Source organism: Sus scrofa, chromosome 3 (genome assembly GCF_054392235.1).
Source record: "Sus scrofa isolate SSC_HxYL_T2T_F1_AM1 chromosome 3, Sscrofa_HxYL_maternal_Yorkshire_Landrace_v2.0, whole genome shotgun sequence".
NCBI lineage: Eukaryota > Metazoa > Chordata > Mammalia > Artiodactyla > Suidae > Sus > Sus scrofa.
In genome coordinates this window covers 129,467,317-129,492,028 of record NC_139385.1, presented here as the reverse complement: position 1 = coordinate 129,492,028, position 24,712 = coordinate 129,467,317, and the positions used below count along the sequence as shown (strand labels likewise).

Below are 24,712 nucleotides of genomic sequence, written 5' to 3'. Positions count from 1 at the left end.
AGAGGTGCAGCTACAGCCTGTGCCACAGCCATAGCAACACTGGATCCAAGCTGCGTCGGTGACCTATGCCTCAGCTTGTGGCAATGCTAGATCCTTAACCCACTGAACAAGGCCAGGGACTAAACCTGCATCCTAGGGACTGAACCCGCATCCTCCCAGAGGCAATGTTGGGTCCTCAACCCGCTGAGCCACAATGGGAACTCCTGAAGTACATTTTTTAATTTTGATGAAGTCCATTTTTTATTTTGTTACTTGTTCTTTTGGTGTCATATCCAAGAAACACTGCCTAAAACAAGGTCAAGAACATTTACCCCTATGTTTTCTTTTTTTTTTTTAATTTCTTTTTGCTATGTTTTCTTGTATAAATTTCCTTATATATTTTCTTATATAAAAAAGGAGTTTTACAGTTTTATCTTTTGTAAGATTTTTGTTTTTTCCATTATAGTTGAGTTACAGTGTTCTGTCGGAGTTCCCATTATGGCACAGTGGAAATGAATCTGGTTAGGAACCATGAGGTTGAAGGTTCAATCCTTGGCCTCCCTCAATGGATTAAGGATCCGGCGTTGCTGTGGTGAGCTGTGGTGTAGGTCACAGATGTGGCTTGGATCCTGCATTGCTGTGGCCGTGGCTCCAATTTGACCTCTAGCCTGGAACCTCCATATGCCACAGGTGCAGCCTCCCCAAAATAAAATAATAATAATAAAAAAATACAGTGATCTGTCAATTTCTGCCATACAGCAAAGTGACTCAGCCACACACACACACATATATATACATTCTTTTTCTCACATTATCCTCCATCGTGCTCCATCACAAGTGACTAGATATAGTTCCCTGTGCTTTTCAGAAGGATCTCATTGCTTATCCAATCCAAAGGCAATAGTTTGCATCTATTAACCCCAAACTCTCAGTCCATCCCTCTCCCCCCACCTCTTGGCAAACACAAGTCTGTTCTCCAAGTCCATTAGTTTGTTTCTTTTCTGTAGAAAGTTTCATTTTTTTTTGCCATTTATTAGATTCCAGATATAAGTGATATCATATGGTCTTTGTCTTTCTCTTTTTGACTTACTTCACTTAGTGTGGGAGTTTCTAGTTCCATCCATGTTGCTGCAAATAGCATTATTTTGTTCTTTTTTATGGCTGAGTAGTATTCCATTGTGTATATACACTACATCTTCTTCATCCATTCATCTGTCAATAGACATTTAGGTTGTTTCCATGTCTTGGCTATTGTGAATAGTGCTGCAGTGAACACAGGGGTGCATATATATTTTTCAAGGAAAGTTTTGTCTGGATACAAGCCTAGGAGTGGGATTTCTGGGTCATAAGGCAGTTAGTTCTATATTTAGTTTTATGAGGTAACTCCATACCATATTCCATAGTGGTTGTACATAGTTTTGGATGTTATATTTATGCCTGCGAACAATTTAGAGTTAAAATTTATATACAGAAGTTTCCTTTAAGCCTTGTTTTTGGAAATTTCTTGGTCATCTGAGCCTGTACACTACTCTGAGTAACCTCTCCTGCCTCCCTGCTAATAGGACGTGACCCGTTCCTGATAAGGATGACCTCATCCTGTTGCTCAATGAGTAGAGTCTCAGTCCGTTCTCAGGTGCTGCTCCTCCCTGGTGCCTTCCAGGCAGTGACAACTGAGAGCCAGAGTCACTGCAGGCATGGTCCCTGAGCCCTTGTCTTTTCAGAAGGAATAAAGATGTTGGGGTCTCTGAAGCTGAAATCCCAAGCTCCTTTCCAAGTCCATGAGGCTCTAATAATCACACTTCCTTTTTCCTTCAGAAAGTGGTTAGAGAAATGGGTCTTTTCTGCACCCCAAACAGCTCAATGTGTTTTACAAGAAAACATATAAAACTGTAAGCAAACAAATAAATAAAATGAAGTAACCTCAGGTATGTTAGAATGGTTGCTTTGAGGGAGGGTGAAGAGATCAGGAGTTGGGGGGTGGGGATGGGGAGTTAGGATGGGAAATAAACAAATAAACCAACAAAATGAGGCAGGGGCCTCTGCAGACCAGTAACAGTGTGCCCGATGCTGAGGAGGAGCAGGGGTCATCTCTCCTCCTGAACAACATACAACAGATTAGCCATATCATTCTAAATGTTAAAAAAACACGTATTTATCAAGCATTCGAAATGTACCAATCACTGTGATAATTAACATTCATCACTTATTTAATAGTCAAAAAACTTTGCAAAATAGATATTTTAACCCTGGTTCATACAAATAAGGAAGGGCAAAATGCTACATAACTCACCAAATGCTACTGTCCTCCTTATCCCTAGAAGAGGTAACTATGAATATGTAAGAGGATCAAATGAACAACATAAGGTTCATCTCAGTGACATGGGCACATACGCCCAAGTCATCCTTTATCTGGGGAAATAAGCTAGTGTCTTATTAACAAGTGCTGCAGTTGAATGGTGCTTTAAGGTTTGTTAAGGGCTTTGGTGTCTATTATTTCTTTTGATCTAATAACCCTGTGAGTTTTATATTGGATACCCCACAAGTGAGGCACTTGAAGCTCCCTAGAGTTAAATGACTTTCTGGGATCACCTGGCATATAACTAGCTGAGCTAGAACTCAAAAATAAGGTGTTCTGGGAGTTCCTGCTATGGCGCCCTGGGTTGAGTCCAACTGCAGGGGCGCTGATGCTGCTGAGGTGCTGGTTCGATCCCTGGCCCAGTGCAGTGGGTTAAAGGGTCTGGTACTGCTGCAGCTGTGGCATAGGTTGCAGCTGTGACCTGGATTCAGTCCCTGGCCCAGGAACTTCGTGGGCATAGCCATTACAGAAAAAAATTCAGGTGTTCTGACTTATGTCCCAAGTATTTCAGACTCCATCATCCTAAATCTTACTGAGAGAATTAGGGAATCTAGAACTCTGTGGAATTTGTTAGAGAAATAAGCCATGTGGGTTCTGAGCTCAGCTGGCTCCCAGAAGGGACACTCAGAGAGGCAATGTGAAAATACCGAAGCAATACACTGCCAGAAAGAGAGATGGGTCAAGGTTATGCCTTTGATAACATCGTGATTTCTGATGAAATATACTTAGACGGGAAGCAAAGCCGTGCCAAACACCTGTGGTCATTGCTCCTTGGATGTGTTCTTAATGTAAAGGCTATTTATTGCAGTTTTCCCCTTTTAAGTGCCTTCATGCATTTCCTCTAAGTCGGTAAACAAGAAGCTTGCTCAGACACCTCAGTTCTTTTTCCATATCCATTCTGCACATAATGATCTTGTGTGCTTTTTCCCATGGATTAAAACTCTGGAATGTAAGACACTGTGTCACACCCAGAAAATATCTCTGAGAATGAGTCACTATGAAATGATGTGTCTGTCCTTTTATTCCAGACCAGGCAGGTCTCGGGACTGCAGTGTCCTGGCAGAGCACTGGCTGACAGCATCCTCTCTCACTGACTGACCCACAGGCAAAGCCAAAGGCCATCTATTGTAAATTAATTTGGACAAGTCCAATATAAAATGGTAAATCGAGGCAATTAATTCAAATCAGTCTATTCTTCTAGACTCTTACACCTTTTTTTTACCTGGACTTCTTAGTTGAAAGTGGTGATGGATGTCTGAATTACCCAGATAATTACTTCATTCTCACTTCATTAATAACAGAGCTTTGTATCCTTGTTAGAAGGTAGAGGAGCTACTTGCACACTTACTGCTCAGAGAAGCTAGAACCTTCCTCAAAGGAAGGAGGTAGAGGGGTGGAGGAGTCAGATAAACTCACGCAGCTTCCAAGGCCACCCCACGGGACGAGCACACCGCTGCCTTTAGGGCAGAGCCACCACCTCCCTGCTCCCAGTCCCCTATTGCTCCCCACCCTAAGATCCTTCCTTGGAGGGACAGGATGTGCTCCCCGTGCCACCTCCTCCTTCCACTCTCTCATCTCACTTCTCTCCTCCTTGCTCTTATTATTCTCACTCCCTCGGTGAACTCACCCTCTTGCCCTGGTCACCAAACCTCAGCCCGCATCTCCCTTGTCTCTCTTAAGGTTGTCTGTCCTATTCTTCTCCTTCACGTTTGCTTTATCATCTCTGCCATTTTAACACCTCGTTATCTCTGACTTAACTTATATTCTGAGTTATTTTAAGGACTGAGATGCTCACATATAAGTGAATATGCTGTAATGACTCCCAACATAGCCTGGGCGTTAGTTTGCTCGGGCTACCGTAACAAAGTACCACAGACTGGGGGACTTGAACTATAGAACTAACTTCTTTTCTCACAACTCTCATGAAGTCCAAGATCACAGTGTTGCCAAGATTGGTTTCTCCTCGGCTTGTAGAAGGCCACCTGTGTCTCTCTCCTGTGTCTTCACACGGTTTCCCCATCTGTGTCTGCCTGAGTCCTAATTTCCTCTTTATAAGGGCACCGGTCCTAGTGGGTTAGGGCTCACCTTCATGGTGTCATTTTACCTCATTACGTCTTTAAAAGCCCTGTCTCCAAACGCAGTCATGTTCTGAGATATTAGAGGTTAGAACTTCAAAGTACACTTTAGTCTTGCTCAGACCGCTGCAGCAAAATACCATAGACTGGGGGCTTAAACAACAGAAACGCATTTTTTCAGTCTGGAAGTTGCAAGCCCGAGCTCAGAGTGCTGCATTGTCAGGTTCTGGTGAGAGCTCTCTTCCTGTGCTGCAGAGGGTTACCCATCCCCTGTGTCCTCACATGGCGGGGGATGGGAGGAGGGGGTAGGACAGGGAGGGGGAGAGGGAGAACGAAGGGACACGGGAGCTCTCTGGTGTCTCTTCTTATAAGGGAACTAATTCCATCGTGAAGGCCCTACCCTTGTGACCTTGTCAAAATCTAATTACTTCCAAAAGCCCTGTCTCCAAATGCGATCACATTTTGGGATCAGGGCTTCAACATATGAATTTGGGGGGAACACAATTATGTTCTTAGTGACATACAAATTTGGGGGGATCCTCAGGTCCATAATAGTCCAAATGAGTTCTCAGAACAAAAGTACATAATCTTGATTTCACTTATAACTGGAATCTAATATCCAGCACAAATGAACATCTCCTCAGAAAAGAAAATCATGGACTTGGAGAAGAGACTTGTGGCTGCCTGATGGGAGGGGGAGGGAGTGGGAGGGATCCGGAGCTTGGGCTTATCAGACACAACTTAGAATAGATTTACAAGGAGATCCTGCTGAGTAGCATTGAGAACTTTGTCTAGATACTCATGTTGCAACAGAAGAAAGGGTGGGGGAAAAATGTAATTGTAATGTATACATGTAAGGATAACCTGACCCCCTTGCTGTACAGTGGGAAAATAAAAAAAATTATATAAAAAAAAAGTACATGATCTCCTTATAACTGGCAGTGATACAGACCCCAGACCCCAGTTTCCATGTTTCCTGAGAAGGGCTTTGAAAGGTTCACGGAGACCCTGTTGTTAGCTGAGTAGCTGACCGGAGACTGTGGAGACTGTGGTCCAGGTGGTCTTGGAACCGCTCCACCGAGTTAACGGCTTCCTCAGCATGCTGAGATGGGTTTTGGCCCTGTGACTGCTGCCGTGGAAGGATATTGTCGGAGAATGCCTCCAGGGCCTTTGGGCAGTCGTGAAATCCTGTGGTAATTCCAAGGGTAGGACAAATCTAGAAAACAACTAGCCTGGGACCTTAAGAGTGCATATCAGCAACAGCAAAATAACCCGGAAGAAGAATGATAAAGCTGGTTGACTTTTGCTCTTTTAGGAGTTATTTTCCTCCTGGCAGAATAGGGATTTCTCTAGGGAATTAAAGGCAGAGTCCCAGAGAACTATGGACTCTCTAGTACCTGTGAGCCAGCAATCCTCTTAGCTCAGGAGATCCTGCAGCCACGGACCCTGGCCTGATCAGGAAGGACAGATTAATGCACTGAAACTCTGAAGGCTTTGAGTGGAGAACACAGAAATAAAAGTGTCTCTTGCAAGAAAAGAATAGGTGCAAATATCTGCAAATTAGAAAAGGCTCATTTGCATGAAATACCAGGCTCCTCAACTAAATGCTGAGAGAAAGATTTCTATTTCTATTTATTTATGAGATTTTAAAAGTGATACCATTAACATCATACCGGCCTATGAGGAAAGGCACAGAAATAGCATATTTGGTTCAAACGACAAAAATAAGGCAAAAATGACATTATTTAGTTGAGTAGTTTGACTGAACCCAACAGTAATTTGATTTCATTATGGTCAGGGACTTCCCACACAGACATCCAAATTTTGAGAGATTTTGCAATAAGTTCCTTTGGACGCCAGCCAAATGGCCAATTAACCTTTTGTGATATTAATGTTTTACTAATGATGGCCACGGTATTTTCTTTACTAGGTGGGATTTATCTTTTCAGTTGAGATAGAAACGCTAACTTCTCATCGTATACAATGAGTTTCAGCTTGTTGTTGGGTACTTTTATGTTCAATGGAGATTCTCAGAAATCTTGAAACTCTTCAAATTATTTTCCAGGTAGGCTGTTCCTTCATCTAGCTTTAACATTTATGGACAACAAATAATTCTTTTCCCATGCAATTTGTAACAGTGTCCTCATAAGTATCACTGTAAAGTTTGCAAGTCAATTAAAATACCCATTGTTGGGCTGAGTCTAGTTGCCTTAGAACCTTTTGAACTGTATGGGAGTGGATGGCTGCCTAGTCTCTGGTCTCCAGGCAGGGGTGGAAAGTGAACTCCACAATGAAGTCTGATAAGGAATGTTCTTCTGTTGAAGAATTCTGAATTGGGATTCATAATTTTGTGATTTGTCATGTAGATAAATATTTTCCAAAATTTTAGTTTTGTGAAAGATTAATAGTGGAGGACAAAAATGCATCTAACTCTTCACTAACCTAATCAGTTGTTTCAAAGCTTCCTAAGGCTATGACTCTCCCAGACACAGCCATAAAAACAAAAAAAGAAAAAAGGACATTCGGACCTTGTGCAAGTCCTTGGATCTTCTTACTTCATCCCCAAATGATAGGAGTTTAACTAAATATTCTGATTCTATGGCTCTTTATTCTCTTTCCTCTCACCCTCTGGAATTTTACATTAGTTACTTTTTGAAAGTCACTGTCTTTTCAAAGCCACACTAATACATCGTTTTTAAGATGTTCATTACAGGGACTCATTTCAGCCTACATGTTGACTGCCAAGGCTGTTATAAAATAATAGGCTAAGGGTTCTGGACTCCCTATCAAATAGAGAAGATTTGGTGAGGGACTTCACATATAGCTATGAATTCCCCAAAAAAACAAGAACATTTAAAGAGTGAATAGGGAAAAAGAAACCGAGAAGAAAGAGCTCAGAGGAGTAAGAAAAGACATAGAAGAGGACAGTGGAACCCACCCCTGCCTGTTCTCACCCCAACCAGGTAAAGTTGGGTGCTGGACGCTCATGTTCAGGCTTGCTCCACTTGGGCCCAAAGCTCATGTGACCTGCCCGAGAGGCACTGCCTTCTCACTAGCCCATCAAGTAAGAAGCGGGTCTTGCTATCCTGGTCCCACTGTGCCCAGGGGAGCCCCTGAATCCCATGCATGTCCTAAGCTACACCTGTGTCAGCAGCAGTGTTGCATAGTGGTTAAGGAAGTGGCATTTAACATATAATCGTGTAATCCTGCTCCTGGACATATAACCAGAGAAAATCTAACTCGAAAAGATACATGAACCCCAATGTTTCTCTGCAGCATTGTTCACAAGAGCCAAGAAATGGAAGCAACCTACATTTCCATCAAAAGATGAATGGATAAAGACATGGTACATACATAAAACAGAATATTACTAAGCTATGAAAAGAATGAAACCATGCCATTTGCGGCAACATGAATGGACCTAGAGATTATCATACTAAGTGAAGTAGAAACAGTCTCACACACACAGAGAATGGACTTGTGGTTGCCAAGGGGAGAGTGGGGGAGGGATGGATTGGGAGCTTAGGATTAGCAGATTCAAACTATTATATATAGAATGAATAAACAAGATTCTCCTGTATAGCACAGGGAACTATATGCAATATCCTATTATAAACCATAACAGAAAATAATATGAAAAAAAGAATATGTACATATATGTACACACACTAAATCACTTTGCTATATAGCAGAAATGAACACAGCACGGTAAATCAACTAAGCTTCAATAAAATAAAAAAAATTTTAAAAAGTGATATTCAGGGCTAGCTTGCCCAGGTTTTAATCCTACTCTAGCACTTTATTAGTTGCACAACCTTAAACAAGTCATTTGACTTTCTTAGGCCTTGGTTTCCACACTATGAAAATGGCAATAATCATATTCCTTCCTTGTAAGGTTGCTGTTGTTATAAGGATTACGTGAATTAACATAGGTCAACAGTGTATCTGATGAAAGTAGGCAGTGATGATACAAATATTAGCTTTATATATCATTATAATTATCATGTGTGCTGAAACCACGGTGTGCACTTGAGCTCCACTTACTGGAAACTGCACAGATGATGCAATGCCTAGCCCTTGCCAGTCCCTATTCTGTTGCCCTGTGCTTCAACCAGGATGGAATTTCTCTTGGTTACAACAACAGCACCTAGCAGAACACTAGCGTCTAACTATTACTTTAAACCATATATGACATTGGCATTTTTGTAGGTCACAAATAACTGAATTTTGAAAACTTCGTATGGTTCAACCTAAAATAAGTCATGTTCTCGGCATAAAATCTATTTGTAAGACAACTGTCACTTGGCATTGTGAATTGTAATCCTGACATCCCTTTTTGGAGACTGGTTGCATATCCCTGTGAGCTCCCTATATCCTGGCAGGGCCTTCTCTTGGCTCTTCACCCCATCCATTAACATGGGGCCGAGGTCCCCCAAAGCCCCTTATCTTGCATGTTATGACAAGTGGCCTTAAAGATGCCCAGGTAAGGATTTTAAGCAGAAGGGTCCAATGCTTCAGAGAGGTTCAGTGGGATCAAGGGATGGAAAATGTCTGTTGGCTTTTGAAATCATGAAAGTATCTGAAATCTTGTTTTTGGAAAAGGTTTGAGGCCTAAAGCCAGATCACAGCAAGTTGGGAAGTAAATGGGAGATAAAAAAAGAGGAGACTCTGAAAATTTTGGAGTAGTCTGAAGAGATGATCCTAGAGAAGAATTTATTCTGGCAAGATGGAAACACGGATATATTTTGAGGCTATGGAGAAGGAGAAAGTTGATGGTAGAAAGGAGAATAATTGAAGGAGTTTTTTTTTTTTTTTTTGCTTTTTTTTCTCAAAGGAGTTGGGAAATGAGGCATTGGGAAATGTGGTAAAGGTTGGAAATAGATACTTCAATGGGGGAAAGAAACTAAGACTAGGACAGAGAAACCATGGTCAAGGAGAGTTGAGTGTCTAACTGAAGTTGGAGGTAACGTGTTTGAAATGACCCTGAGAATTCCATGGGCATTTTCTCCTGCAGAGACATACAGCCTTGAAACACAGCTACTGGATGGCCAGAGTAAACCGGGATTTGGGAGAGATGGAGGAATGTGAAGAAGAACAAAATGGTCAGGTACCAAGGGTAGTGGTCTTTGGAGGGATGCACTATGAGCTGGAAGCTAGAGATGAGAGGGACTAAAGGCAGTAAGACAAGAACAGATTAGGAGAGGGTTCGGGGATCGAAGATCTTGATGAGGCTGAAAAGAGAGCTTAGCGGAAGTGAGGGTCAGGTGTTGGTTTTCTGAGTTGAAGGTTTCTGAAGTAGAATAATTGTGGGGTTCTTGGAGTTCCTTTAATGGCTCAGTGGTTAATGAACCCAACTAGGATCCATGAGGATGCGGGTTTGATCCCTGGCTTCGCTCAGTGGGTTAAGGATCTAGAGTCACCATACACTGTGGTATAGGTCACAGACGTCGCTCAGATCCTGCGTTGTTGTGGCTGTGACCGGCAGGTGTAGCTCTGATTGGACCCCTAGCCTGGAAACTTCCATATGTTGCAGGTGCAGCCCTAAAAAGCAAAAACAAAAACAAAAAAAGAAGAATGGTGGTGTTTTGGATGGAGAGACATTTAGAATGTGGGATACTAGAATACAGGTGAAGGTGAGGTGATTACAGAGCTTCGAGTCTAGAGTATGGGGTGAGTCACTGATTTAGAAATTGACATTATTAAAAAGTTGGCAGAAAATGAAAAAAAGATCTTTCCATGTGTTTATTCAGTCATCCTACATTTATTCAACAAACATTGTTCAGCATACATTTGTCTTTAGTTTTAAGAAAGTCCAAATAACTTTATATTCCTATTTTAGTGTACTCAACAGTTCTTCCCCAGAATCTATTCTGGAGTGATCCAAGTATGAAAAGGGACAGCCTACATGGCAATCTCTTTTGAATGCTTTTTGAGATAGGTGCGTATTCACATGCAGTTGTAAGAAATGATACAGAGAGGGGTTGCATACCCTTCACCTGGATTTCCCCAATGGGAACAATCTGTAAAACTATAGCGCAGTCTCACAAGCAGGAAAACGGAAACATTCCATGGACTTTACACACGAGTGGATGACATCTGTAAATACCAGTTTTACATCCACTGGTGTGTGGTGTGTGTGCATATAGTTCTATGCAATGTAGATTTGTGTGAATGCCTCACAGTCAAAATCTGTTCCATAATAAAACTCCTCTGAACCCTGCAACTACTTGTCTCTCAATCCCTCTCCTTAACCCTTGGCAACCACTCATCTGTTCTCCAATTCTATAATTTTGTCATTTAAAGAATGTTATATAAAAGCACATAAACTTTTGAGCTTACTTTCTCCATTCATAATTACCTTAAGACTCATAAAAAGTATGGTGTGTATCAATAACTGTTCCTTTTAATTGCTGAGTAGTATTCCATGGTGTGGATAAATCACTAGTATGTTTAACACTTCACCCTTTGAAGGACATGTGGGTTGTTTCCAAATGTTTCGTTATTAAGAAAAAGCTAGCATGAACATTGTATAAAGGTTTTTGTGGGAACATAAGTTTTTATCGCTCTGAGATAAATGCCCAAGAGTGCATTGCCACGCTCTTTTCCACAGTGGCCAAGTGGCAAGCTAGGGAGTACACCATGGAAAAACCCAAGTCATGATTCCAGAAATATCCAAGACAAATAAATACAGCCATAGGAAGCTGACAATTCAAGTATTGCCTATGTTGGCCAATCAGATTCAAGAAGCAAAATTATTTTTCTCTGATGTAAACACATCAGTTAATAGTCAATGCACAGTTGCATGTTTATTTACTTCAGCTGTCATTAATGGTGTCTTTTTCTTTCCTTTTTTTTTTTTTTTTTTTTTTTTTTTTTGGCCTCACCTGCAAAACATGAAAGTTCCCTGTCTAGGAATTGAATCTGAGCTGTAGTTGCGACCTACACCACAGCTGTGGCAGCACCAGATCTTTAATCCATTGCGTTGGGCCGAGGCTCAAACCTCTGTTATCACAGAGACAACACCAGATCCCCAACCTACTGTGCCACGGCAGGAACTCCAGTAATGGTGTGTCTTGAAGAAACTAGAGACAAACTTAGCTAAATGAAACAGTTTGCTATTTTTTGCTATCTCACTCTTGTCTGCCCCCACCTTCCTGAAAAAAAAAATTAGATTTACATCCTTTAAACTTTGGGTGAGAATTTAATTCACCCAAATAACTCTTGTAGTTGTCACATGATAAACTTCCTAAGGGTTAGGGAGTGATAAACTCTGGCAGGCAGTGAGGAGTTTGGGAGGAGAGGACTGACGTTCCTGTTTGCTCATCTCTCTGGACCCCGGTGCCTGTTTTTCTAGGCTCAGTTTCTGGTTTGGAGGTGAAGCTTCTTTGAAAGACCAGCTGCAAAAGGCAAGATCATCTTGCATTTATGAACTTTATGCTCTTTCTGTTATTCATCCTGTCAGTAGTTCTTTCCTGGGTGCTTCTTAGGACTCGCCACTGTGCTAGCTAGCCACATGGGAAAGATACAGATGCCACTATCCTCGCCCTCCTAAAAAAAAAAAAAAAAAAAGAAATCAGAAAACAGAATAGTAAGTAGAAGAAAATGATGGGCTTTTGCTTCTTCTTCTTTGCTTCTTCTTCAGGCTTAAAGGGCTTATTCTTTTCTCAGTATTTGGGTAAATAGCCCAACAGTTGTATTTGACAATCTGGGAGGGGAATGACAACATCAGCTTCCCCCGAAGGAAAGTCAAGATAAGATGCTGTCTGCCAATGACAATTCCACTGGAGACATCAAGACTTGCATCAGACCCATCCTTTCTGTGGCAAGGATGCTGGGGTGAATATTATCTTGGTGCTCTGAGAGCCTGCAGAGAGGTGTTTGCAGGTGGAGATGGGAGGCCATTCTGTTTGGATTGAACATTCTTGGTGGTCACAAGTGCTGAGCAATAGCAAAAAAAGCTGTGAATGATAGTTTACTTCCATTCCTCTTCTCACCTCCCCCTGGACTCTGACCTCCTCCCCTGGACAGGAAATACATTTACCTGTCTGGCTTTGCTTGTGGTGCGTTAAGAAAGCAGCAGGGTTGGCCTGGAAGAGTTTCTTTCCAACCCTGTGACGTGTACATTCCTGGATTCGTTCACATGTTTCAGATAACAGACTAATTGCTTCACTCGTGTTGTCATCCTCTTCTGCTTTTGGAGGTTCTCCTCCCACATGTTGTGTCCTCTCTTACCTCCACGCTCTGCTCCATCAGCACATGACTGTTCCAAGCTTTGGAATCAGGCATGCTGTGTGCACCCTGCCCTGAAATTCATTGATTGGCCTCGTGTAGTAGGTAAGCTGTTTAACCTCTCAGACTTAGTTTTCTCATCTCTAAAAGGGTGATAAGAATGATTTTATTACTTGACAGACTTTGAGATGAGACTTCTGGTTCAATTTTGACTTTGTTGTTTTACAACCGTATGCCTCGAGATATACTTTACTTCTCTGTCCCTCAATTTTCTCCTCTGCAAAATAGGGGTGCTAATACCAGCTACCTCATAAGAGTTGTTGTGAGAATTAAATGAGGTAAAATATGTAAAGTGCCCACTGGAACAGAGGAAGCATTCAATAAATGTTAATATTATCACCATTTCAGCATTCGTCAACCAAGAATGCACATCTAAAGTGATGAAAACTATATTGTTTGCATACATAAAACTTGTCAAACCCCTGCTATCTTAAACAATGTTTTTGATACTGAATCGCTAACTACCACCCTCCGTTCCTTCTTGATCTTCCCACAGCTCTTGCAAAATGCAGTTCACATAGATATCCCCTCTCTTTTCTCACTTTCATTCACGTCTCAGATCAGTGCAACCTGGGGTAGGCCCTCTCTACCACTAAAGCCCATGAAAACTGCTTTATTAAGGATGATAAAGCTTATTTAACAACCCAGGGTCAACACCTCAGTCTATATTCTGCTTGACTTAACTTCAACTTTTGACACATTATGTGCTATCTTGTTCTTGAAATCCCACTCTCCCCATGTATTTCATGTCATTACATTCTGCGAGTTCTCCGCCTATCCTGTATACAGCATCTTTGCAATCTACTTTACAATTACTGCTTTATCTGTTCTTTAAATGTCAGTCTTCTCCTGGGCTCTGCTCTTGCTACTGTCTATCTCATTTGTCCTGTGGCTTCAGGATGCTGATGGCTCCTCATTTCTATTTTCAGCCTAGTTTTCTTATTTGAGATCCTTACCGATGCATATAATTGCCATCCAACTGGATGGCCTGCAGGCATCTCAAACACAACATATTCAAAACTGAATACAGCATCTCACCCATTCTTGAATCTAAATATCTTTGCCATGAACATCCCCTATTTTAGTAAACAGCGTCCTCGGTGTGCCCAAGTCAGAATCCCGGGAGTCATCAGAGCCTTCTACTTTTACTCCTACCTCCTGTTGATCACAAACCCTAGTCAAGTATACTTTCTTTTGTTCTTTTTTCTTTCGTCTTTTTCTCTTTTCAGGGCAGCACCCACAGCATTTGGAGGCTCTCAGGCTAGGGGTCTCATCCTAGCTGTAGCCACCGGCCTATGCCACAGCAACACCAGATCCGAGCCACATCTGTGACCTATACCACAGCTCACAGCAACGCCAGATTCTTGACCTGCTGAGCAAGGCCAAAGCCAGGGCTCAAACCCACAACCTCATGGTTCCTAGTCGTATTTGTTTCCGCTGTGCCATGATGGGAACTCCAGATATACTTTCTTAATATCTCCTTTATTTGTTTCTCCTTCCCGTCTCCACTGCTACTGATCTGGACACATTTCTCCTGTTCATTGCAATAGCCTCCCCGCACCCTAGCTACAGCCACAACATTCATTGTGTAGTTCCCTGAATATTTAAAGGTCTTTCATCTCTCTGAATCCTTGAAGGTGCCCTTCTCTCTGCCTGGAACACTCTCCTCACAGCAGTTTGACAAACTTCAAATCCTCTCTGTAGCCTTCCCTGATGTCCCCAACAAATTTAGTTGCCACTTTTAATGCTCCCTGTATTCTCATTATAGTAATATCTGGTTGTATTGTAATTGTCCATTTGGCCACCCATCTCTTCATTACTCTGATATTTAAGGGCAAAGATCCTGCCTTTTCATTTTTGTCATCCCAGTGTCAGGCACACCAAAACATCTCCATTTGGATGTCTCAAGTGACATGACATGACACGTTTGTTGAATGAGTGAATCTGTTGAACATATCTTTTTCGTCTTCTGTATCATAAGTGTGGGCATCTTCATCACCTTTGGTGGCAAATACTGAATCGTATGTCTTGATTGATGGAGGCTCATAACCTATTAGTTCTCATCTATCATTTACAACTTATTCCCTTCCCAAGCTTCAGTTTCCTATAAGATGTGACAAATAGACTATTTTACCTCCAGTGAAGTTTCTGTTGTTCCTTGGAAAGATCATCATTTGTATTAGACGATAGTCTTAATAGCAATGCTTCCTGGTGCACAGTTGGATTTGAACAGGACACTGGCATTTCAAGAGTGTAGTTTTCTTTTTACCTGGCATGCATTTTAAAAGATTAACAAAGATAACTTCTATTACAGAATCATTTGCAAAAGTTCTGTTTGTGTACACACACACACACTGCACTCACAAACCTCAAAACATTTAGTGAATAAAGAAAGAAAAAAATTCACATTGTCTTAGTGCAATAGATGGATAGATGGTTTTAGCTTTTTTTTTTTTTTTTTAACTGTCTGGTCAGACTTAGAAAATGTTCTTCCTTTGTGTCATGTGAAATTCCTTCTAGCTCTACACTTTATAAAACATTGTTCTCCTCTGAGCAAAAGAACAGAGCCTACTTTTTAATTCCTTTCTTTATGATTCAGTAATGAGGTATAATTTTCACACCAGTAACATTCTTTGGGTTTAGGAAAATGAAGTAGTTTAGAATTGGAAATATAAATGCTCTGGTACATGGACCACCAGCTCACTTCTTCAGCAAAAGAACCGAGCAATTCATACCAATGAAACATAAAGCTAAGAAGGAAAGAATATATTTCTCATTTTCTCAGCTCTATGAGAAATGTCACTGGGCCAACTTTAATCACTGTTTCCATTACCATCTAAATGTATATTTGAAATGCAGCATCATAAACGAAATGGATATTTTTAAATTGTCATCTTAGATTTTCACTGGTCATAAAGCTGCCTGATACTATTTTCTATTATTTTGGCAGCCAACCAGAGCTTATTTTATATAACTTTTATATAGCGCCCCAGAATCAACATTATGTAACTAAAGTCACATGGTATAGTTAACTGTTAACTTTTCCTATTTTCCATTGTTTCAATCAGTAATGACTCAGTAGAGACATTTATTGATTTAGAATACTGGAAAGGATGAATAGAGGACAGCTTATATTTTCTATAGCCCAAATCTTTCGCTTGTTGTCAGACCACTGCTTTTAAAAGTGAATAAATTAGTTTTTCTGGTATTAATTATCTGTAAGGAACATAATACTTAAATAATTAGGTATTTTCATACAAAGAGAAAGAAGCAATCCTAATTTGATACGGCATTAACCTTCGTTGAACTCAGGAAAGCTACAGGCTGTGAAATAAGGCCACAGTTAATCTTCTGATAAAAACACCTTGATTTAGATTACACAATTGTGTAAAAGTTATTTAGTAATTTAGAGGACATCAGGCAATTCTTTTTCCTCAGGTTCTCAGCAACAAAGACTGCCTCTCTCACAACAAAGGAGAAGAACATCCCAATTTCAAAGAATACATTTTAGTTTTGCTTAGATTCACATTTTAAAGAATCAGACTGCAAATACACAAGGTGATCAAAGAACAGTTAGCCACCTGGGACTCTGCGGTCAAGTGCTCTACCCCTGAGCTGTACCTGCCATGGGACTCTGCATTGCAGGAAGCCAGCTCAGTAAGAAATGTCACGGCCTTGCTGGACAGGGTGAAGTCAATGTAGGCTTTTCTCTCCACATATTCAACAGTGGCAGCGGGAGGGACAGAAACCTCCACGGGGCAGTCTACACTCTTCACCCTGATGACAGAAACAGTGGGACTGGCTGCACTGCACGACAAATCAGCTATCTTCAACACACCTGTTTTCGAGCAGGCAGCTACAATAGGATAGAAATGAATGCTTACACAAATGGTAAAGGGATTCATGACATGTGACGCTGCATTTTAAGGAACTGAAGGTCAGCCCTTAGATTTGGCCAAAGCAGTTCTAATTGATCTTCCACAGGGTACATATTCCCACTGAGGTGGTAACATCCTGACTGCTAGAATCTGTTAACTGACCTCTTTCTAAACGGATGTTGGGGCCGTAAATCAGATAGAAGCCAGCTTCTGCTACCCAGGAGGTCTTTTCTTTCATTTTTACCCAGGCTTACAGGGCTACTCTTCTTAACATGAAAATATATACAAATTACAGTTGATAAAATGAATTGTTCTTAAAATTTTGGGGGCCACAGATCCCTAACCTTGATCATCTGATAATATCTACCAATGCCCAGCAAGTTTTTCATAGAACTTCAAGAAGTTGTGAAGCCCCCTGAAATTCATCAATGGACACTGACAACTCCTTAGTTAAGCTGCTTACTGTGACAACTAGAGGATCAGGTTCATACTTTCTTCATCTCTGTACCTTTAAACTTCCTAGCCTGGTGACTAGCCTGGAGTAAGCAGGTTTTTGGATTCTTTGGGAGTAAACATTTTACAAGGGGTTGGAGTTATTCTCATCCACAGGGAACTCTGGAGCACCAGTAGGAACCTCCTAGAAACTTAGTGCACTAGTGCCTGCCGTCTGCAGAGGTCGGATGCCCTCTTAGCACAGCTTATTGTCTGTGCATTCAGGAGAGAGGATTTCAAGAAGACTGGGGAGGCTGGGCAGCACTGTGAGCGCTTGGTGTGGGTGACAACCAAGTGCCAGCAACCACCACCCCAACCTGACCTCACTGGGTAAGTCATGAGGAGGTAACTGTGGTCAGGCTGACCCTGTTTTTGGTTCTTTGGCCCATGATGTTAGATGTTAGACTATCACTATCCTTTAAGGAATAGTACAGCTTACTGCTCCTTTGTATGAAGAAATCCTGGGGAGTTCCCATTCTGGCTCAGCAGTTAACGAATCTGATTAGCATCCATGAGGACACAGGTTCTATCCCTGACCTTGCTCAGTGGGTTAAGGATCCGGTGTTGCCATGAGCTGTGGTGTAGGTTGCAGATACGGCTCAGATCCTGTGTTGCTGTGGCTGTAGCTGTGGCCAGCAGCTCCAACTCCAGCTCCAATTTGACCCCTAGCCCGGCAACATCCACATGCTGCAGATGCAGACCTAAAAAGCAAAAAAAAAAAAAAAATAATAATAATAATAAGATAAAATAAATAAATAAATAAATAAATAAATAAATAAATAAAAATCCTGGGGTGAGCCTGAGAATGAGTGCTGAGTTGCAGGTCTGCCACCAATTGTCCTGACAGGGAATTTGTGCTACACAAAGAATGCAGGAAATGGCTTCAAATGTCTATACTCCAGCCCTCAAATCAGGTCTTCCTCAGGGTGTTGCTGTGTGTGTGAGAGAGGGAGAGGGAGAGGGAGGGAGAGAGGGAGAGGGAGAGGGAGGGAGAGGAAAGATGAGGACAGGGAGCTGAGAAAAACGTCTTAAGGCTATGGGCTCAAGCCATGCTTTTAGGGATGTTTCGAGGCTAGATTTCCTAAAGTACATTAGACCTGTGACATGAACTTAACTCCTGATACAGAGCCTTCAGCACTGTCCCAGAGACCTGCCTCGCCCTAACAGTGTCTTAGCAGTGGAGCCACACCAAGGGCTGCTGGGCAGGATGTGTCACTGATAGCTCATCGGTGCAGAGATGTGAGAACACCCAGATGGCAAAGGTTCACTTCAAGTGCAGAAGCCCAAGAACAGGAGGAATGTAGCAAGTCTCAAGTTACAGGCTGTTCTGCTGCCTGTCTCTTGCCCTTACCTGGCCCATAGTTACTGTACAAAGTAACTGGCCAGGGTCGGGGCTGAGGGAAGATGATACCACGGAGAGGATATCTGGGCTATGCTTGAGAGCTAGATGCTGGGCTCAGCCAAGCAGGCAGGAGCTTCTGGGCATGAGACTGGCAAGGGGTTTACCTGTTTTGCCTGGTGCTGCCCCTGTAAGCCCCTGTTCCTAGGATTTGCTCTTAATGGACTTATTAGAAATCTTCCCGAATATTTCCGTTTCATGCCCTCTGCAACATTATGTTACTAAAACACTAATTATTATCTGGCCTGGCCTGTAAATATCCTATTTCCTAATTGCTTTTGATCATTCTCCTTTCCTGGTTAGATCCTTGAGAGCAAGATGTCTATAGGCATGGCCCTGGGAGCTGAGAAACTGTAGAAATCAAGAAATGCTCGGTTGAGGAGTTAAGAATCTAACTATGGAATTATTTAAGAAGTAACAAGGCCAAGTTCAAATGATGTTATAAATATTCAAGTGGACAGAGCATGCAGTCTCCTCAGCATTTTTCAAACTTTTTGAAAATGATCCAGACTAAGAAACTTTCCCATTACAATACAGTACACACACACACACACACACAAACAAAACTCACTACATGTGAGATACACTGATTTTTTTTAATTCTCTTCCATTTCATTAAAAAAAAAGCTGATCACCACCCATTAAATTGATTTCATGATCCACCAATGGGTGACAATTTGTTGTTTGCAAACCACTGGCTTACCTCACAGGATTTTATTAAACCTGACAAGGAATTCTACTCTGCTTTGCATTCTTCTCTAAAAAACATAAAAATATTTTCTATTCATATATAATTTATATAATATCAGAAGCAAATCTTTACAATGTTTCTTAACTAGGTTTCACAGTTAAGAAGTGGTGCAATTTGGGGCCACAGCCAGTCTTTAAGATTTCAAATGCAGGGCTAGTTTCATGTTAACATGCTGCATTCATGATTTGCTTTATGCCTGTTTTTTGCTTTGTTTGTTTTGTTTTTTGTCTTTTTAGGGCTGCCCCTGTGGCATACGGAGACTCCCAGGCTAGGTCTCAAACCAAAACTTTAGCCACCAGCCTATATCACAGGCACAGCAACGTAGAATTCGAGCCGCATCTTCGACTTACACCACAGCTCATGGCAATGCTGGATCCTTAACTCACTGAGTGAGGCCAGGGATCTAACCTACGTCCTCATGGATGCTAGTCAGATTCGTTTCCACTGAGCCATGACAGGAACTCCTGCTTTGTGCCTGTTTAGCCTCCCCAACTTGGTAATAAGTGCCCAAAGGACCAGGAATGCACCTGACACCATGCTGCTCAGAGGTGCTCAGTAATAAACAGGAGGGTGTACTAAGGTTGGTCAAAAGCCAACCTTACTGTTGTTCTGCTTTTGGCACTGTATTCTAGATAGTTTTGTGCTAAAACCTTACATAATGCTTTATAATCATATCTTTTGTGAGGTATGATTATATTTCATGTCTAGTATCCTATCTGTGATACTCTATGAGTCAGTGGGTTGGCATCAGAAAAGTTTCCCAAGCTTGTAAGGCCTTTTCCGTGAACAGATAAGCACTAAGGAGAGAGAGACACAGTGGTTTCCACCTGTGCCGGAGCTTTTCCCAGAGCTCAAAGAGAAAGTTCCAGAAAGGCCAACAGAAGTACCAGACAGGAAAGCTTCTGTTTCTTCTAGTTTTCCCAAACAGCTGGTTTCCCACAGCCTGTAATTTGTAGGCCTGTTTCCTACCAGACCCTGAATCCATGATCAGTGGTAAACAATCAAGAATATGCCCCTAGTGGTTGTACCAATTTATAGCACAAATGAATCTTTCCACAAAGAAAATCATGGACATGGAGAACAGACTTGTAGTTGCCAAGGGGGAGGGGGAGGGAGTGGAATAGAGTGGGAATTTGGGGTTAGTAGATGCAAACTATTGCCTCTGGAATGCATAAGCCATGAGATCCTGCTGTATATCACTGGGAAACCATGTCTGGTCACTTATGATGGAGCATGATAATGTGAGAAAAAAGAATGTGTAACTGGGTCACCTTGTTGTACAGTAGAAAATTGCCAGAACACTGTAAACCAGCTATAATGGAAAAAAATCATTTTTTTAAAAAAAGAGACTATGCCCCTGATTCCTGCTATTTTGGGCCCCCCCCCCAGCTGAAATCTAATGTCCTTAGAGAAACACAAGCACACATTTTCCCTAAGGTATTTACATATGCATATGGGGAGGTAGGGTAAGAACTGTTCAGACTGAACAAGCACTAAGTAATCACCCTGCTGAATGAATGAATGAATACATGGATGAAAAAAATCAAAGTGTGAATATATGTTATACATAGGCGGATATGCAGGATTTTTTACATGTTCTCACGTAAAGCTCCTTTCTTCAGTGACCCAGGAGCAGGAAATGTGACAATAACAGTCCAGGGGCTACGTGGAAAGGAAAGGACAGAGGGAGAGAAGAGCTGAAGGGAGAAACAGGAAGGTAGGAACGGGGAAAAAAACGTGTGGAAAATGTGGCTGGATTTGCAGGAAGAAGGCTCAGCCATACTGAATGCTGATCACATCTCTGTTAGTTCTAGAATCATCTTTATCTTACTTGTTACTCTGTATACTTTGCTGGACTCAAAGTACACATTTCATATGATGGAAAGTTCCCTTGTTTATTTATTCTTCCTGACCCAGCTGTAAAAGGCTATTTAGCCATCTCAATATGTTTCTTTTAGCTGATATTCTTGTGATCTGAGGAGATGAAAGGGAAGAAGTAGAGTCAAGGCGGCTTCCTAAATCCAGTTCATGCGAAATAACTGGAAGGGGAACCTTTCCTAATATTAAATCAAATGCAACCCTCTCCATAGGAGGAAAATAGGCGATGTTGCAACGACAAGGCTCACCTTTCAACCTCATGATTGATAAGGTTTGGGGGAAAAGAACAGCATTCTGTTCAAAAGTCAGGTCAAAAGCTTATCCACACATTGATTTCTCAATCCAGGATTTGTAATATCCAATAAAACAAGGGCTCTTTCCCAAATGAAGTCATTAGCAAATATCTCTTTGCTCTCCTGGGAATTCCGTTCTCTCAAACATCTTCCTGATTTACCACTTTGTGTTGAGGCAGGAGTTTAATCTTTCAAATGAGGTATATGGCCATGGAAGAGGCCAGTGGTTCTGAGGGCAGAAGGGAAGGCTGGTACTATCCTTGTGTCTGGGAGAAACATTAAGATCAAGAGCACAGCTATGGGAGCCAGACTGCCTGGATCTGAAATTGGCTTTGCCACCAGCTATGTAAGTTCCTCCACCTTTCTATGCCTCATATGTGAAGGTGAAATGAAACAGTTTCATTTCATAGGAACAAATAATACAGGTGACGCATTTAAAAGAGTGCTTGAACGTAGCGGGTGTGCACTAAGTCCTAGGTATTAATAGGATATAAAAAAGGAAATACTCATTTGCTAAACTCATAATTTATTTCGATAGGTTTTCCCCTCATTTTAATAAGAACCAGTGGTTTTAAGAACTTTGTAATGATAGATCTGAAAGGAAGGCTTATTTTATCGAAATGTAAAAATCCCAGATCACTGAGCTCTTCAAGGCCACACAGCTACCTTGTGGTACTTTCAGGACTAGAAACCAGACTTTCTGATTCTAGACCATTCTCCACTGAACACACCCCTTCTCTGGAGGAGGATGTCTAGGACCCAGAAGGTTCTATCAGAGCAGTAATAACAACCAGAACTGCAGTACCTCCCCAAGAGCTCCCTTCTCACTCCAAAAATAATCTTAAGCTGGTTTATTCATTCATTCATTCCTTCACTCACCCATCACTGAGTTAGCACAGAAGGTACAGAAGGAAAAACAGATTCTTTGTCCTTAAAGGACTTAGACTGAAATTGGAGCAAAAAGACAGGCAGAGGAATTCCCGTCTTGGTGCAGCAGAAACGAATCCGACTAGGAACCATGAGGTTGCAGGTTCGATCACTGGCCTCATTTAGTGGGTTAAGGATCCTGCATTGCTGTAGCTGTGGTTTAGACAGCAGCTGTAGCTCTGATTAGACCCCCTAGCCTGGGAACCTCCATATGCTGCAGGTATGGCCCTAAAAAGCAAAAAAAAAAAAAAAAAAAAAAAAAAAAAAAAAAAAAGACAGGCAGGAACAAAATGATACAATAATACAATCATTTATATAATATGAAAAATATTGGAGAGGTTAGTCATCTTTTGCTTTATCTCTAAGTTCAGTAAAACAGTTTATGATAAGTTTAGTACATTTACTAATGACTAAAATAAAGGAAGCTGGAGTTCTCCTTGTGGCTCAGCGATAATGAACCTGACTAGTATCCATGAGGATGTTGGTTCAATCCCTTGCCTTGCTCAGTGGGTTAAGGATCCAGTGTTGCCATGAGCTGTAGTGTAGGTTGCAGACACAACTCGGATCTGGCTTTGGCTGTGGCTGTGGTGTAGGCTGGCAGCTGCAGCTCCAACCTAGCCTGGGAACTTACATATGCCGCTGGTGCAGCCCTAAAAAAAAAAAAAGAAAGAAAGAAAAGAATAAAAAAGAAAAGAAAAAAAATTAAAGGAAGCCAAGCAGGTCTACTACGGGCTGGGTTGTGTTTATTTAATGTGTGCTGTAGCTGTAGGTGCCAGAGGCCTCTAATTTCTGAAGTGCCTTTATTTTTGTTTCCTGTGCTGGCCAGGGGATACCCCAAGAAGTCCTCCTTAGGTAGAGCCTACATTTTGTAGCCCTTTCAGCTGTAATCTGCTATGACATTAGAGCCCTGCTTATGTGGTGGTGGTGTCTGGAAGGGAAAGCGTTCTATGATTTTCTGGTTATGTCTCAGTGATTTAGTGTGCTTGGATCTCTGGTATGTGACCTTCAAAAGTGTTTCTTAGACCCCTCCCCTGTTGGGTAAGATAGGAAATGTACTGGGGGCAGGAGGCAGTGAACTTCTCCCAAGGGGAATAAGGCTCTGGCAAAATCTTTCCCCTGGAGAGGAGGGCTTTGTTGTGGAGAACACTGGATGTATTTCAAAATAAGGAAATTTCTCCACCACCTGTCAGAGCCATGAGGTTATCTTTCTTGGTTCTTCACTGTGAGAACTTTGTGGGTTTCCTGGAGGTAAAGCCCACGAAAGTGTGAGTGTGAGTGACCCCTAAGATGACAGACCTCGGGAGTCTCTCCCTATCATACTACGCCACACTCAGCTCCAGCAATTTGTCAAAATGACCACATTCATGTTCCTACCAATATATGGCTACAGGCACTTCTGCTTCAGATAAGCGTATGACTCTCTGGATTCTATAATCTGTTCAGACTTTGGGGTAATTGTTTGCCCTGCAACCTCGGCTTCATGAGTCCAAGAAAAGCCACTGATTTTTAGGTCTTTTTTCCCACTTTTTCCTTCTAAGATTATGAGTGCTCTACATGTAGGACTGAAATCTAAGGATCCAACTTCATTTTTTTTTTTTACATTTGGATATGCAGTTATACTAGAATCATTTGCTGAAAAGACTATTCTTTACTCATTGAATTTCATCGGCATCCTCATCAAAAATCATTTGACCATAAATGGGGGAGTTTATTTCTGGATTTTCAATTATGTTTTCAATCGATCTATATGTCTATGGATCAAGGAGGTGAGGCCTTTTGAAGGTAATCAGGGTTAGATGAGGTTATAAGGGTGGGGGCCCCTATGATGGGATTAGTGACCTTATAACAAGAGACATCAGGGAGATGCCCTCCCCCCACCCCCAACACACAAAGAACAGGTCATATGAGCACACAGTGAGATGTTGGGCTGCCTGTAAGCCAGGAGAAGAGGCCTTATAATGAAGCTACCCTGCTGGAATCTTGATCTGGGACTTTCCAGGCTCTAGAACTTCCAAAAAAAATTTAAGACATCCAGTCTATGGTATTTTGTTATGGCAGCCCAAGATGACTAAAACAGAACGTAATATTTCTTAAACACAACTATATGCTAGTTACTGTGTTACATTTAATCTTTGAAACAAAAAGAGGAGGTAAGTATTAGTATCTCCATTTTTCCACAGAGGAAAATAAAGCTTATCATCACACAGCCACTAAATTATAGCAAATATCAAGGATGCTGCATCAATTTATTCTCTCACTAACAATCCCCATATACCTACCAACCATGATAAGTAACTACCAGCCATTGAAAAAAAAAATTGTTGCTAGTCTGTCTGCTGTAAAGTCTTAATCTCATTACTTCCTTTTTTTGAGCTAATAGTTGGAAATGAGGACA

General features: G+C 41.6%; 1 long non-coding RNA gene across 2 annotated transcripts in view; it reads left to right on the top strand.

The window, feature by feature from the left end:
• The first annotated feature begins 21,486 nt into the window (after window positions 1-21,486).
• Window positions 21,487-24,712, top strand: part of LOC110260049 (uncharacterized) — a 38,986-nt gene continuing 35,760 nt past the window's right edge. The window contains exon 1 of one of the 2 annotated variants that reach the window (XR_002342829.2): window positions 21,487-21,736. This is a non-coding gene — a long non-coding RNA (uncharacterized LOC110260049). The remainder of the gene's footprint in view (window positions 21,737-24,712) is intronic. The other variant, XR_014842496.1, reaches the window with a different exon arrangement.